Genomic DNA, 16,072 nt, shown 5'->3' on the forward strand with positions numbered 1-16,072 from the left:
ACTGTGGTAAACCGACGGTCTTACTATAGAGACGTTGTAACGATGTTGATTCACCGTTGTTTTTTTGTCATTGATATTTGATCTATTTATAGTCGACCAGGTGACAACAACAACATTGAGAAAACGTCTATTTATAGTTGACGATCATTCGGCTCCGGTCACCATCAAAAACCATCGATTTGTAGTTGAGCATTAAATTGCATTGCAACTGATCGGGTATAAAGTACCAGAGAAAGTAGATTTATTGTTCATTTGTTATCAATGACTTGGTCTAGTTCACCAGCTTTAAAAAATCGTGTCTACGTGCAATTTATGTATAGTTGACCGGGAAATTAAAGCAGCGATCACTTGGACTATTCCGCAGCACCCCTCTCACATTGGTACACCCCCCCCCTCCCCCGGTATTCATTGTCTTCTACAGTAGAGCGGGACATTTGATTTACTCTCAGTGGAATTGACCGGAGAAGGCATCAGTTCATGCACTGCACTGGCCCGCACCACGATTAGTATAAGGTAAGAATGAATGATTTTTTTTTCCTACTCGGTATTTCCATGTTTGCATTTGAATAACATTAAAAAAAAAACTTGTTAATGTTGTACATTAACGAGTTTTTTAAATTGTGTCTACTTCTTACAATCTGGCAACAAATAAATTGCACTGCGAACAAAGTATATCAACAAAGAAAACATTTTTGTTTCATAATTTCTTCGTTATATTCCCTTACAAAGCTAGCTTTAACGCTTCGAGGTTTCCTTTGTTCTTGCCGTCGCCTCGGCGCTTGACCCAGACTTTCGCTCTGTAGTTGCTTAGTACTACAAAAAATTCTAAATCTGTGATATATGATTGATAAACGTAAAGTTAACTGTATAAACGTGTTCAATGACTTTGTTACTTTTGATGATTGGAGAGCACTCGCTTCAATTCGCACACGAAAACTTTAGACTCAGTTTGAAAGCTCACGCAGCATGCGTGACTGTACGTTGCACGCTCAACTAACTTTACGTTGCACGCGTACATGACTTTCCGTTTGTGCCTTGAATAATGAATAAGGCTACGTCCACACGTACCAGCGTATTTTTGAAACCGCTGATTTTTCTATGCGTTTGCACCTTTTGTCCACACGTAATGTATGTCTGGCCGTACATTGTGTTTGTATTTCCAGGCACATTTCACGAAGCAGAACGCAGTCTTCAGAGATATCCACGTGAACGCTGTGATACGTCTGACCTTCAGTCCGAAGAAGAAACCCAGACCAGTCTTAAAAGAAAGCACAAGTAAAACCTTTTTATTCACAAACATATCTTTGATTGTTAAGAATTTATGATCTTGTCTTTTATACATATCTGTGGTGCTTGCATACTGCAATATCACCACATAATATAGTCCAAAAAGTGGAAGTTTGTAAACTTTTTAAAAATGCAAAGCCGTGTACACTTGTGCACTTCAAAAATTCATTGTATACTGTACCTTCTTGCACGTCTCTGTTTCCTGTGTGTGTTGTTAGAAATCAAACTAACTTTAGGAAACAATATGCCAAAAGCATATTTACAATTACTTAAGACCGTTTTTAATTTCTTTTCTTTAGACCAAATCCCCTGTACACATATACGGACTCAGAGGATGAGTTTTTTTGTGGGGAAAGCCTACAAAAAAACGGTTTCCCCAGGCCCCTCGAGTGAAAATACCAGGTAATAAAATACTGTCTAGTGTCTTTGTACATATGTGTCTGACACGAGGAAACTTTTTTGACAAGTTGTCTGTATTCTTAAATACTTAAAAAATTATCTTTTTCTAAACAGCCCTCATCACTCCGCAGTCTGCCCCCCAGCCCACTGATAGCAACCATCATAATGCCCCACCCAGCTTCCGGCACCTTTCGCCACTCCCGCACAAACCGACACAGCTTTGCGATCTCGCCAGCATGCAGAGTCTGATGTCTTCCCTATAGATGGTATGCTTTTAAAAAAGCTTTAAAGCTGCATCACAATGTCATTGTACTCTTATCTTCAAACCACCAGTTTATACTCCTGAATGTCATCTTGTTGTGATTTTTTTTTTCTGTAGATTCCAGAGACTCTGTGAAGCCACTATTACAAGGCAAGTTTGAAAATCTTGGAATTTCACAGTTTACATGGTATAACAAATATATGTGACAGGCAAAAACTAGTAAACACTTTTAGCAGTTACAAGAACTAACAAATGAATATCCAACAAAAGGGAATAGAAATACATTGCACTGCCAATACTTTGGTTTATTCTTTGTATGACTTGAAAATCAGGCTTTAGGGAAAACTAAATGACATGTTTCTATCATCAATTACATGAAGTAAACACACAGGCACTTGCATACACATTTAAGACATGAGACTCGCTAATTCCATCTCATAAAATGTGTCTATAGGTGAGACGCTTTGCGTTGATTGGTGCTGCTGGACCACACTGGAGGTGCGAGTCCGCCGTGTAATGGTTTATGCCATTACAAAGGAGCTGGCCTCTGTACTCAACTGGACAGGGAAAAAAAAAACAAGGACCAGACAAAGCAAAAAAGGGCATTTAAAGAGACAGCGCCGTGCAGATGCATATTTGGTAAGTTTTAACATTTATTGTAGTTTTATGAGCCTATAGTGAACAATAAAGGGATCAATTGATGTGCTGGGTGCGTTTCACATTTCCTATGTCTGTTTTTTGCTATATTACTTTGTCTTTCTTAATAACAAGACTTTCATGTCCGGTTAATCTGGAGATGGAGTCTTTGGTCTTCGGCTTGTTTTGTCCTCGGGTTGTACACTTTGTACAGCCCGAGGACCCATGTTTTCTTTTTTTTTTTTAAAGGATACACGGCACACCATGCTAAGACATATCACATTTTCAGCTTATAGCTCTTTGGGAATCAAATGCGGCAGTTTGCTGATTTCTGCCTGGTGACTTTCATGTTTATCAGCCTAGGAGTTTACATACTTTCTCCCTGCTGAAGACAATTAACAAGAGCTTATTCATGTGCTCTAATTCCCTTTTTTTGTGTGTGTGTCTATTTTTTGTCCTAGATGGCCTGGCGCAGCAGGTAGGGGCGAACTCTATGTCTGAGTTGGTCTTTGCTCAAGCAGTCCAGAAATGGCTCAGATATGCTCCAGATCGTACGGGTGGCACGCAGGACGCCCATCATCCATCCCCATCCCGGAGTAAATAATAAAAAGTGACGTGAAACATAGAAATGTAAATAGGAAACTTTGTCTTTTAATAAAGTATTTTGCAAATGATACATGTCTATTGACCTTTTTTGGTTTTTTGTTTTTTTTCAATAAAAAGCAACTGTGCGAAAGAGGTGGAAAATCAATACCATATCTCAACAGTGTTTCAATATCAGAATCTGACATTGTTTCAATGTCAACAGTGTTAGAAAATATAACGTCGAATCAATGTCAGGTTTCAACATTGATTCAACATCAAAACCTGACGTTGTTTCAACGTTAAAAATGGGTGCAAGAGTGATGTTGGGTCAACGTCACACTTCAACGTTGCTTCAATGACGTCGCCTGATATTGACTCAACATTGTTTCAATGTTTCCTTGCTATCTGGGGGGCGGTGTACACATCCGAGCCTCGGGCGCGGGAGCCTCTGTTGAGCCGAGGTGGGAGGCGGAGCCGCTGTGCCGTGGCGAGGTTGAAGGTCCGGTGAGTGAGGCAGACGGCGTGTGAGCGAGGAGCGGACCCGCGAGAGAGGGAACGGCCGCAGCGCGGCGTGAAACGTCCACTCTCCGCGGCGAATGCTCCGGTGCAGGTGAGGCAGCAGGTGGGGGAACGCGGCGTCTCCGAGGCCCGCCCAGAGCCAGGCGAGTTCCCTCGAAGATGTGCTCTCGCTCAGCGAAGAGCCGCTGTTTCCCCTTGAGCCTCTCCGTCCAAATGGAGAGCGCTGCCTCCTGCCGCTCAAAGAGGTCCGAGTCCGCTGGGTCAAAAGCGGGTCGTGTCATTCTGTCAGGTCTTGTGTGCGGAGGCGAGGAAGAGATGACCCAAACGCTGGACTCACTGTGCAGGATACCGGGGTTTATTGTAGGCAGGCAGGATGAACAGAACATGAACTGAAATGGCTGACTGGGTGGACGACTGACTGACTACTGAAGGACGGAATGGCTGGCTGGCTGATCTGAACATACATGTGGGAAGACGACATAACATCACAGGAACATCAATGACACGACAAGGGCTGAAGGGAACAGAGGGCTTAAATACATGACTAACAACGACAATGATTGGAGACAGGTGAGAGCACAGCTGAACTTAGCCCTCTACTGCATGACTTTTTAATTTTTGGGGAAAAAAATATTTCTACCTATTTTGGGGGAGCTTTAGGGTCCCTAATAATAAATCAATCAAAAAATTTGACACCCTGCACCCCCCCAAACAGATATTGGTTTGTTGCTTCAAGGCAACACTGTGCGACAAGGGTAGTAAAATGCCAAGTTATTCTATAATAAGTTGTATTAGTACAACGAGGATGAACAAACAAATACACAACAAATAAACAATGTAAACATTTCACAGAACAATAAAACACCAAAATATCCAACATTTGACCCTAACCCCATGCACGCGCGCGCACACACACACACACACACACACACGTTGTGTTTCCATCACTTTTGGGGACATTACATTAACTTACATTCATTTCCTGGAGACTTATCCTGACTCTACCCATCACAAGTCCCTGCCTGAACCTTATCCTAACCCTGACTCAAGCCTTCACCCTAAAATTTAATGATTTACCTTGCAATTTGTCCCCATAAAGTAGGCGAGACCTCACAATGTGAGTGTGTAAACAAATTTGTGTCCCTACAACAATAAGTAATACACGACCACACACACACACACCCACACAGCAAAATTGGTATGGCCCGGATCAGACCCACACAATGTGCTTACACATGGCCCACATACCGCAAAGAATGACGGCCCTTTGGTGGCCCAGACCTGGTTTGCCAGAGGTGGCCCACACATGGGCCAGCACAAGGCCAGTTGTAGACACACTGCTGGCCCTGTGCTGGCCCAGAACAGTTTCAGTTCTGGCCCCAGATGTCAGTCTATTGTGTATCTTAATCAAGCCATGTAATAACAACATGTGCCAGAACATGCAAAACAGTGCAAAAGTAACATGCCGAAACTCTGTTCAGACAGTAAACAGACTGATTCTTATATAATGCTTTTCTACTGTCCCAGATTACTCAAAGTGCTCTATAGAGATTGAAAATGTGACGTCATTGAGGGGTAAAACCGCAAAGGATTGTGGGAACCCAAGGCAAGAGGTACTAGCGCACGCAGGCTTTCAATTGAAATAAGTTACACAGCGATAAAAAGAAACAAAAAATGCCAAGAACCTGTTGTATTATTAACTGCACAAGCCGGGCGAACGACAGCCGCGTGAAGTCGACGGGAAATGCGTTTGGTTTTTATCGGATTCCGGCGTGGAAGAGAAATTCTCCAAGCCATGTCTCCGAAGTCACGAAGAGGCGACGGATGGCCTGGATTGCCGCTATCAGAAGACCTAATATAACGTTCGAAAACACTCCACCTCACATGTTAGTCTGCTCCAAGCATTTCCACAACGGTAAGTGTTTTGTGGTATTTAATACGTCTTATATGGCGCTGAACAGAAATCATCACGCTATGCTCCTTTGTTTATTGTGGCTCTGTGTAATGTTTGCTGTATTTTGTAGGCAAACCAGCCTACGAAATGCTGGAATGCGATCCAGACTGGGCACCCTCTCTCAAACTGGGCCACACAGAAGTTAAAGCTTCTACCACTGCTAGATTTGATCGGTTAAAACAGAGATCGAAATCAAAACAGCCACGAAAAGGCCCGCGTTCCTCTGGGGCAGAGACAGCTCATGCAGGTGAAATCCATCCAGGTAAAATTGTCAATGTACATAAATAAATACCACTTTTTCCACATTAAGCACTGTCTTATTTTTGCACTTTCAATGATCTTGTCTTTGTCTGTGTGCATGTATGTCTTTCAGCACCAGTCACTACGGAAACTACAGCTGAGAGCCAACCACAGCAGATAAATCCAAAGCACGAGGATGAAGATCTGCAGGAGTGTAAAATGTGTTCTCAAAGGTTACAAGAAATAGCACACCTTCAAGAAGAAAACCTAGTGTTAAAAAAAGAACTGTCCAAAAAGAAATTAGACATGGAATTCTTGAAAGACGAGAACTCTAAAGTTAAATTCTACACAGGGCTGCCTTCTTTTGCTTTATTAATGGGGGTGCTACAACAAATCAGCCCGAGCTTGCCAGACACTGACAGGAAAATTTCCCAGTTTCAGATGCTCTTGCTAACTCTCATGCGTTTAAGACTCAACCTTCCGATTGCACATATTGCACACCTCTTTGATATTAGCCGGACAACCACTTCCACTGTGTTTAACATTACCGTAAATGTGTTGTACGCTCACCTGAGTCCATTGGTGCACTGGCCTGGAAGACATTGCATACAGGCCAGTATGCCACACCAGTATGTAGAGATGTTTGGTGACCGGGTGACAGTTATTATTGACTGTTTTGAACTGTTCATAGAGAGGGCACAAAATTTACGTGCCATGGCGGAGACATATTCAACATACAAAAGTAGACACACAATGAAATATCTCATTGGGATCACACCACAGGGGACCATCTCTTTCATTTCTAAAGGATGGGGAGGGCGTACAAGTGATAAACGAATAGCGGAAACTTCTGGCTTTTTACAGAAGCTTTCACCCGGGGACATAGTGCTCGCAGACCGGGGTTTTGATATCAGGGAAAGTGTTGCCTTAATGGGGGCCACTTTAAAAATTCCAGCATTTACACGGGGTCGCAGTCAGCTACAAGCAAAAGATGTGGAGGACACACGAAAACTGGCACATGTCAGGATCCATGTTGAATGTGTTATAGGCTGTCTACGGTCCAAGTACACTATCCTAAACGACACCATCCGTCTAGGTTTTGTGGTGCCATGCGAAGGTGAGAACATGACTTTGCTGGATAAGATAGTTGCTGTATCATGTGCGCTCACAAACATGTGCCCAAGTGTTGTTGTAAAGCAAGCAAGTGATGAATAACTGTTTTCCAATTTGGTCTTGTTTTGTTGTGCAGCTATGTTTTTAACAAAATGAAATAATAATGCACAACGGTATATTATTTTGCCTTTGTCCTGTAAGCTTCGATAGTAACATGTAAAACTTGTCAGTTATAAATAAAGACAGTCCTGATGAATGACTTGTGCAACACTTACTTTATTTGTATTGGTTCTGACACTGTATATTAGTACAGTCTGAAAAGAAAGATTGCGTATGGACATAAAGAGAAAATAATTTACAGCACAGCTGTAAAGTGCAGTGGTGTGAGACACATTTATTGCAATTTTAACACGTTATAATAATTCACTGTGCATAACAGAACAACAGATAACAAACCATAAAGTGCAGAGTACAGGAAGATGTGTCCACCTTAATGTGACACTAAACATGAAATCACAAGAAAGTCCTTCAATATAAGAGTTGTCTCAGAATGTGTGTAACTGAAATACTTTCTGATTAGTTTTCTATGCAAGCTTTTGTCTTTCTTTTTTTTTTTTTCACGGTGACATCCATGTAATGTGGCCCTTGTGAAACACTGGTTTCTGGATCACTGTAGTGATTGGCCAAGAGCTCAGGCATCACAACTTTGTAGAAAAAATCCTGAGCGACAGGCAACATTTTAGTCCACAAGTCTATATCTGGCATCACACGTGTAACAACACAAGCTTTTGTTGTCCACACAACAATGTCACAAAAGTGTGACTTTGTAACATAGATCTGTGTTTGTACCTGCTTGTAGTAAATGTGTGTCTTTTTCAACTCAACCCTTCCATCTTTTAACCCCAAACAAAACCTGTCATCTTCACAGGCCTGCAGGAGGTTGTTGTTGCGGTGTTTATATGGGCACTTAATTTCCACACATCCTTCACCACAACATTCACATTTTACGAGCGCATCAGGGGTGGCACCTAATTCTGGGAATGCGGGGTTGATTATGAAACCACACTTATCAACTTTAAGTTCTCTATGCTGCACCTTTCCCTGTGAGGTGTACCACTCGCGTGCTGTGTTTTCATTGTCTCTTCCCCACTTGAATTGTTGCGGTTCTTGGTTGGAGAGCTGATGTGACAGTTTTTGTGGGTAGCACACTTTCTTTACAGTTGACAACGCAGGACTGGCAGTGGAGGTGGACACAACCGCATGTATGTTTGACGCAGTGATTCTTCCTGCTCGTGCTGTGTGCCAAAGGTCACATTTGTGCTGCTCCCTGGTTTTCTCCTCCAGTGCCTCTGCCTCAGCCTTTGAGACAACGACACAGTGCTTCAGACGTTCACAGTGCTGCAGAAGGACAGATAGCTGACAGCCCTTCAACTGTGGGTCAAAGATACGTAGCAGTGATTTGGGGAGGACACGAGGCTGGACAGGGTCAGCATATAGGTGGCAGAAGTCCTCCATAACAGCGCATAGGCCTGACCGGTTTTCATGCATGAGATCTGTGAGAGACTTTAAATCGGCCAGTGTGCGCACTTGTAGTGATCTGCCACCAGTGCGAGTCCGGATTTTGGGTTTAGGAGAACAGTCACTTTGTCCAGCACTACATGATTGGTCGAGTGCCCTTTTTCTTGCTGCACTGGTGGTGTAGTCAATTGTGTGGCCTGGTACTCCTTGCACTCTCTTGATGTTGGAGGGCATAATCCAGTAAGCTTTGACATCTGTCGGCGTGATATTACCTCGTAGACGCACAGTAGTGTCAACTTTGTAAAGGAGAGCCGCTACATGCACACACTTCTCTGCCACACCAGCCATGCATGTGCAATGTGCACTTTCAACGTCCCCATTAGATTGCAGAATAACCCAGGGCTGAAGAGGCTTTTGGCTGAGGCGCATGGAGTGATTTACCTGAAACAGTCAATGCAGAAAAACATGTTTGTGAGGACAGAATGTACAGTAAATGTGTAGCTTTGCATAAATGGTAAATTGTCCTGGCAGAATATTGCGTATCGCTTCTGTTATTACCATGGTACATAGACAACAACATATACTTCTATTCACAGGATATATGACAGATTTTTGTCTCAGTGATTGCCCAGTACGATTACAGCATACAATATTATTATCACTGCTACATTTCTGTAATGCATACCATATATTCTTTGCACTACTAATTAATTACCGTGAGCTAAAAGGTCCTATTTATAAACGGTTCACGAATGTGTATTTATGAAGACGATTTGTGAGACAGGTAAACTTACCGTTGTGCGTACGATGGTCTTGTGCTCAACACGGTGCATTTCTAGGTCCTGTACCCATCCGTCCGTGAACTGCACCTGGGCCTGTTGCAGTGACCTGAAGTTACTAAAAACTTCATGAGTGTATGCACTCACTCCAAGAACCATGTAATTATAAATCTGAGCGTGGTTAAAGTTGGGCAGCACGCTGATGTCTTTTGTCCAGTCTGTGTGCTCGTAAGGGTCTAACCCTTTCACTCCTTTGATTTTTTCCAAGTACCTTTTCTTTGCCTTTTCCTCGAGTCTGTCTTTGTACGGACCGGCATTGTTCTCCTTCGTTTTGTACATTATTTTTTGGTGAGAAAAGAAAAAGCAAGACGGTATTGGAACGTGAGAAAAAACGTTTTGCGGTGCTGCAAATGCTTGCATTTGATGCAGTAATTTAAATGTCCTGCCTTCACCTCCCGGCATGCAATGCGCGAAAGTCACGTGGTCTGTCAATCTCTATACAACATGCCACATTCACCCACTTTTGCCAAACTGAGTGCCTCCTAACTACATTCATACACATTCACACTCTTGACATGCAGACTGGAGGAGCCAGGGATCGAACCACTAGCCTTCCGATCAGTTTGTAACCTGCTCTACCACCTGAGATATGGCATGCCATCGCATAAACAGTGGGGTCATTGCCAGACCTGGCACACATCTGGTTGACATACATTCTGCCAAAACATCAGTCAGTCAGAAGTGCCAGCTTGATGCCAGATCTCGGCCAGACCTGTTTTCTGTAGGCCTGGGCCACATAAACCAAGCCACAATCAAGCCAGATATGGCATGCCATCACATAGACAGTGCCATCTATGCCAGGCCTGGCCCTTATCTGGATGACATACATCTTATCATGCCAGAAGTCAGCCAGCAGTGCCGACTTGATACCAGATCCTGGCCAGACCTGCTTGCTATGTGGGCACTAACACACACACACAGATACAGTTACTTTACTAACTGACCCCTGACCCTGAGCTCCTAAGTATTCCCCAAACCTCATTCAGGGATCCACTCCTCTACTCCAATGTCACTCCCTGAAAGCTCACTGTCCTCACTATCTGAGGACAGAAAGTGCACATTCCCTTGGTTTCCTTCCATAAAAGGTATTTACATCCATGTCCTGTAATTATGAGTAGATTGTAAAGTAAAAAACATTGTCTATGATCATACAAATGCACACAAACACATCTCTACACACATATGCAAATGCATTATATTGCCTGAAAAAAATTGGGCTAACTGCGCAGTGTTGCCTTGAGGCAACGAATGAAAATTAACAGTTTTACTGTATAAATAAATTTAAAAAAGTAGAACAAACAATCAAATATGCTTCTTAACATATTCATGCACATACAAGTATTTTTTTAAATAAGTTTATTTCACTATAAACATGTAAAATAGTGATCTTTATCTTGCCTCCTAATCGAGATGTCTCTCATGTAGTGCAACTTGCAGAAAGGGGTCCTCCCCCCCCCAAAATGAAAGTCACACCACCTTCAACTCATCATTTTATTGGAAAGAGATGTGTCTGGTAGCATTATTTGAAAAAAAAAAAGTGTTTTTTTTTTTGAAGGGCCAGTGTAAGGCATGAAAATGTGGTTTGTTGCCTCAGGGCAACGCTATGCTGTAGAGGGTTAGTTAGACTAATAATGCCTAGAAGGAACTGGGACATGACACACTAGTAGACAGGCAGGCATGGAGAACATGGATGTGAAAATAAACAAAACAGAAAACACTGGGTCAACGACCCAGGAAACCTGACAAAGAGCCATTATTTCAATGTTTATTAATGATTCCTCCTATTAGAACATCACCAAATGATCAAAGTGCCAAAGGGACTCATTGCACAGCTTGAGGAACAACAACTATGGATTCATCTATTGAGAAATTCAGATACAAATATATATATATTTATTTTTATTTTTATTTTGCCTGCCCCGTTTGGATCTTTAGCCATCAGAATTGTTAGGGACTCACCCCCGTTCTGTTAACCATCAGGGTTGGGGGACTGGGAGGGGGTGCTGGCCGTCGGATTGGGGTCTGGGATGCGGGGCCTCCCTGCTACTGCAGATAAGGAGGCGGTCTGCTTTCCTCCACCAAGACTTGTAGTCAAGACCGCCTAAACCAAGACCAAGACCAAGACCGAGACCAAGACCGAGACAAAAAAGTCTTTAAGACTGAAATGACTGAAAGATTTATTAGGCTCTGTTTTGAGCTTTGTTCAAAAAATAATGACTTCATATAGGAAAAAATATATATCACATATGCAGGACACCTTAAATTAGTTTTTTAATTAAGCAGCAAGGTAGAACAAAATCAGGGCTGTATCAAGACACGAGGACTAAACCCCAATTCAACCAGACCCAGAACTGATCCGGAATTAAAACAGAACTACAACAGTTCAAAATCAGGACTACTTAGGACTTAACCGAGACAGAACCAGAATCAAAACTAGATGATAGTAGCACTAAAAATCATCATAGACATCTACACTTATTTTTTAATTCTACCAAAGTACACTATTTAGATTGAGAAAATTTTATATAATTGTTTAGCCTTGTTGTGCAAACAAGCCTGCATAACTTAATAAATATAGAATTTGAAAAGTAACAAATGGAATCTAAAAAGTTACACTAGGTACGAGATACATGTTCTGATGAGTTTTGGCAAACAACCATGTGACTAACATGCGTGTCTCACCTGCTCTTATTCCATCTCTGTTCTGTCCTCATTCTCCATCTCCCTCTGTTCCTCTCTCTCCCTCTCTGTTCCTCTCTCTCTCTCCCTCTCTGCTCCTCTCTCTCCCTCTCTGCTCCTCTCTCTCCCTCTCTGTTCCTCTCTCTCCTTCTCTCTCCCTCTCTGTCCCTCTCTCTCTCTCTCTGTTCCTCTCTCTCCCTCTTTGTGCTGACAATCAAGCCAAACACCAACATCATCAAATATACAGTTGAAACCAGATATTTATAAACTCTTCAGATAAAAACACTTTTTTAATTTTAACATCAAATCAGACTAAATGTTATTTTTTTAGATAAATATAAAAAACATATTTGTTAAATTTAAGAGTAAAGAGAGAAACTATTGGTATTTCTTAATTGCAAATGGCACCAAATAGTATTCAAAATTGAGCCACACTTATGGAGGTCCACAATTCTTTTCCTGGTGTTTTGGTTGACATCTCTTGATTTTCCCATTTCAAAGAAACAGGCTCTGTGTTTTGCCTTATATGCATCCACAGGTGTGCCACCAATTTACTCACATGGACTCTACTAACCTATCAGAAGCTTCTTCAGCTCAGAATAGAATCGTCTAGAGTTTTCTTATTAATTAACAATAAACTTAGTGTATATGTACTCCTAAATTTGATGAAAGTGATAAAAAATAGACAGCTCTCTCTCTCTTTATTCTGACATTTAACTAATTCAAAAGATATTTCAATATTTATTTATCCAAAACAAAACAAGTTTACTCTAAATTGATGTTTAACAGTAAAAAAAATGTTTTTATGTTTTCTCCCTAAAGTGTATGTAAATATCTGGTTTCAGCTGTGAATATACTGCTGTGTATTGAAATTCCTCTTGTTTTGCATAGGAATATATTGAACAACATACAAAGTATAATATATAAAATAACATCTACCTGAGTTTTTTCTTTGAAAGAAGCCCCTTATGTCCATTGTTGTGTTTATCAGTACACAACTGAAACCGATTTAGAGAGTTTGTTTAGCCGTGGAGGGTAACAACTGAAAATATGAAATAAACACACATGTAAGCTAAGACTCTCTAAAGAAACAGCATTGTTGTTGTTCGGCTTTTCATTTCGCCATTTGTTGATTCACTCGAAGAGCAAGTAACGTAATATGGGTCAAGTGATCAGTTTGATATCAATCTTTTGTGATACACCGTCATATTTACATTATTTGTACAGTACGAATGATTTGCTTTGGTACCTGGTCAAACTTAAGCTCTCCTCTGTCTGCCTGGCTGCGCTTCTCCTACAGCAAACTCACAGGCAGCAGCTCCTCCCCCCTCGCTCACATGTGTAAGTGCTCAGTCGCCTAGTGCCTGAGCTCGGATCATACCAAAATTAGGGGGACTTTACGACTGTGCGCTATGTGCTTTGAATATTGTGTGTAGTTTTTGTTTTATACAGTTGTCAGTCAGGCATCTAACTATGAAACAAATTACACTCCAAAAGACCCCGGGCTTCTGAAAAAATGACCCGGGCTTAAGCCCAGTAAGCACCCCCCCACTCTGCCGATGGTTGACTCCAAATCTCCCGAACACTATGTCGATCTGAGAAAGCAAGACCAAGACAAGACCAAGACCAAAGTCCGTCGAGACCAAGACGAGACCAAGACCACGTAAAGACCGGTCTCGAGACATCCAACTCTACCTCCACCCCAGAGAGAAGGGTTACATCTCCTGGGTCCGGGTACGGTTTGCCCCTCTGGGGGCAGGGGTACCCGGACCTGGGATATAGAGTATGTTTGAGTGTGAATGTGTGTACAGTGTCTATTTGTGTCTGTCTCCATGTCGGGTGAGTGCTGAGTATTTGTTTGTGTATATGAGGGTGGGAATGCACGTTTGTGTCTGCGTGCGCCTGTTCGTCTGTGTCTATATGTCAGCTTGGGTCTTAGACTCCACCTCTCTGGGAACATCTCAGGCTCTCCGAGGTATGGAGGCCTATCTCCCCTCACCACACTCCCTGCCGGTGGCTGATGCCCTCAGACGTTGGTGTGTTGGTGGTTCTTGGTGTCTGAGGCTGGGCGCTCATGTATGTACCGACTCACTCCTGGTGGCTGATTGGCGGGGCCTGGCGCCTGTGGCCCGGTTGGGCCCCTTCCGGGGGGTGGGGTGACCTCAGGCCTCTGGCCTCTGGGCCTGAGGCCCGGTCCTCTCTGGCACAGCTGGCTGCCGGCAGAGCCCGCGGGCACGTCACGGCAACCCCCTCTGGCCTCTGCTCCGTGGCTGCTGGGAGACCTCTCGTTTGGGGCTCTCCTCAGCTCTTCCCAGGAGGGTGGTACGGTTGCCCCCCTGGTGGTGATCCTTGGGTCCTCGTATTCTGGGGCCTGGATGTCTGGGGCCTGGATCTCCTCCATACCTGCTTCATGCCCTGGGGGACGGGGCTATGGCTCTCCACACTCCCTAGCAGGTCGTTACATGGAGAAACCTTTTGAATACAAGCATGCTGATCCACACAGGTGTACACACAGGTGTGCACACAGGTGTGCACAGACACAAACTACACCTTTCTTGGCTGCTACCTCAAAGCACATTGTGCGCTGTCGATCTTGCGTGCTGCACAATAACATGTAATATTTAGTATCTACTGTTATCTACTGTTAGCTAGTTTATTGTGATGGTGTTGTATTTATTATGTTGCTATTTCTTGTTTGTTTTCTCTTCTGTTTTTTCTATAACACAACAGATGAACACTGACCACTGTCAGTCGGTCATGTGCAGTTAACAAGATACCGCAGAGACTGACGGACCGTTTTATTCCCAGTAACAGAAGCAGAACAGAAACGCTACAAATGTAACCAACACAGAAATAATGTTTCTTATTTTTGTTTCAAATGTAACAAATCTTTATTCAGCTGGGAGAATCTTTTGCTATTTTTAGTTTTATCACATATCATAGTAATCTGATTATTTTTTCCTGCTTTACATGTTTTTAAGTTTTCAGCTTATTAAGTCAAGAATATAACTATTGATTATAAAATGATAAATTGCATTTGGACAGTAAATAAAATACCAGAAAGTAAAATACAGAAGACAAAATGATGTCGCAGATTTGTCAGGTAAACAAAAAATACAAATAAAAAGCACAGAAAATTGTCAAGCACTCAAAGTACTTTATACCACATGGAGACACCCCGCTCTACCATCTGAGCTACAGCCAACCCCCAACCACCAGCTGAGACGAGTGACATCACAAATCAGTGTGCTAGGCTTTTTTCTCTTAATAAAATAATCAGTTAAGGAAAATGACTGATCTGTAAAAGATGGTGAGCATAGAATCAGTTGGTGTGTTGTTATTCTTCTTTAAATGGAGGGAGATCATTCAATCAATAAGCAATGAAGACAGCTCAGTAACACTGTGCATGGCTTTGATTGGCTTTCTCTGGATTTTTACCTGCTAGCTGACCACTCAGCAAGCTCCAGGATAGACGCCTCTGAGTTTCAAACACACATCAACAACTAAAAGCAGCTGAATAATTACATAGGATCAAGTATACTGGTGACATACAAGGAAAGCCCTAATAAATATCTGAATACTTGTGATTGGTGGAGCATGGATCCTTGGACAACACAGACTAATCTTAGATTAGATTGCTCATAGGGGTCATATGTTTGTTGGGTTTTTCCTCTGTATGTATTATTGTAGGGTCTTCCTTACCTTAGTTCTAGGTTTCATTATTGTAATTCATTATTATCAGGAAGTCCTAAAAACTCCCTGAAAAGCCTTCAGTTAATCCAAAATGCTGCAGCAAGAGTCCTGACAGGGACTAGAAAGAGAGAGCACATTTCTCCTGTTTTGGCTTCCCTTCATTGGCTCCCTGTTAAATCCAGAATTCAAAATCCTGCTCCTCACATACAAGGTCTTAAATAATCAGGCCCCATCTTATCTTAATGACCTTGTAGTACCATATCACCCTATTAGAGCACTTTGCTCTCACACTGCAGGCTTACTTGTTGTTCCTAGAGTATTTAAAAGTAGAATGGGAGGCAGAGCCTT

General features: G+C 42.4%; 1 protein-coding gene and 2 long non-coding RNA genes across 5 annotated transcripts in view; 2 read left to right on the forward strand and 1 right to left on the reverse strand.

The window, feature by feature from the left end:
• The window catches only part of kalrna (kalirin RhoGEF kinase a), a 166,711-nt gene that overhangs the window by 133,016 nt on the left and 17,623 nt on the right, over positions 1 to 16,072 (reverse strand). The gene's annotated exons all lie outside the window — the stretch shown is intronic.
• On the forward strand, positions 453 to 1,890 carry LOC134646216 (uncharacterized). Its single transcript, XR_010096622.1, has 4 exons — positions 453 to 513; positions 1,164 to 1,275; positions 1,587 to 1,689; positions 1,801 to 1,890. It is a non-coding gene; the product is annotated as an uncharacterized LOC134646216 (long non-coding RNA).
• On the forward strand, positions 1,889 to 3,371 carry LOC135932115 (uncharacterized). The gene is made up of 4 exons (XR_010573283.1): positions 1,889 to 1,952; positions 2,066 to 2,098; positions 2,403 to 2,587; positions 3,046 to 3,371. It is a non-coding gene; the product is annotated as an uncharacterized LOC135932115 (long non-coding RNA).

The sequence above is a fragment of the Pelmatolapia mariae genome, linkage group LG16_19 (assembly GCF_036321145.2).
Source record: "Pelmatolapia mariae isolate MD_Pm_ZW linkage group LG16_19, Pm_UMD_F_2, whole genome shotgun sequence".
NCBI lineage: Eukaryota > Metazoa > Chordata > Actinopteri > Cichliformes > Cichlidae > Pelmatolapia > Pelmatolapia mariae.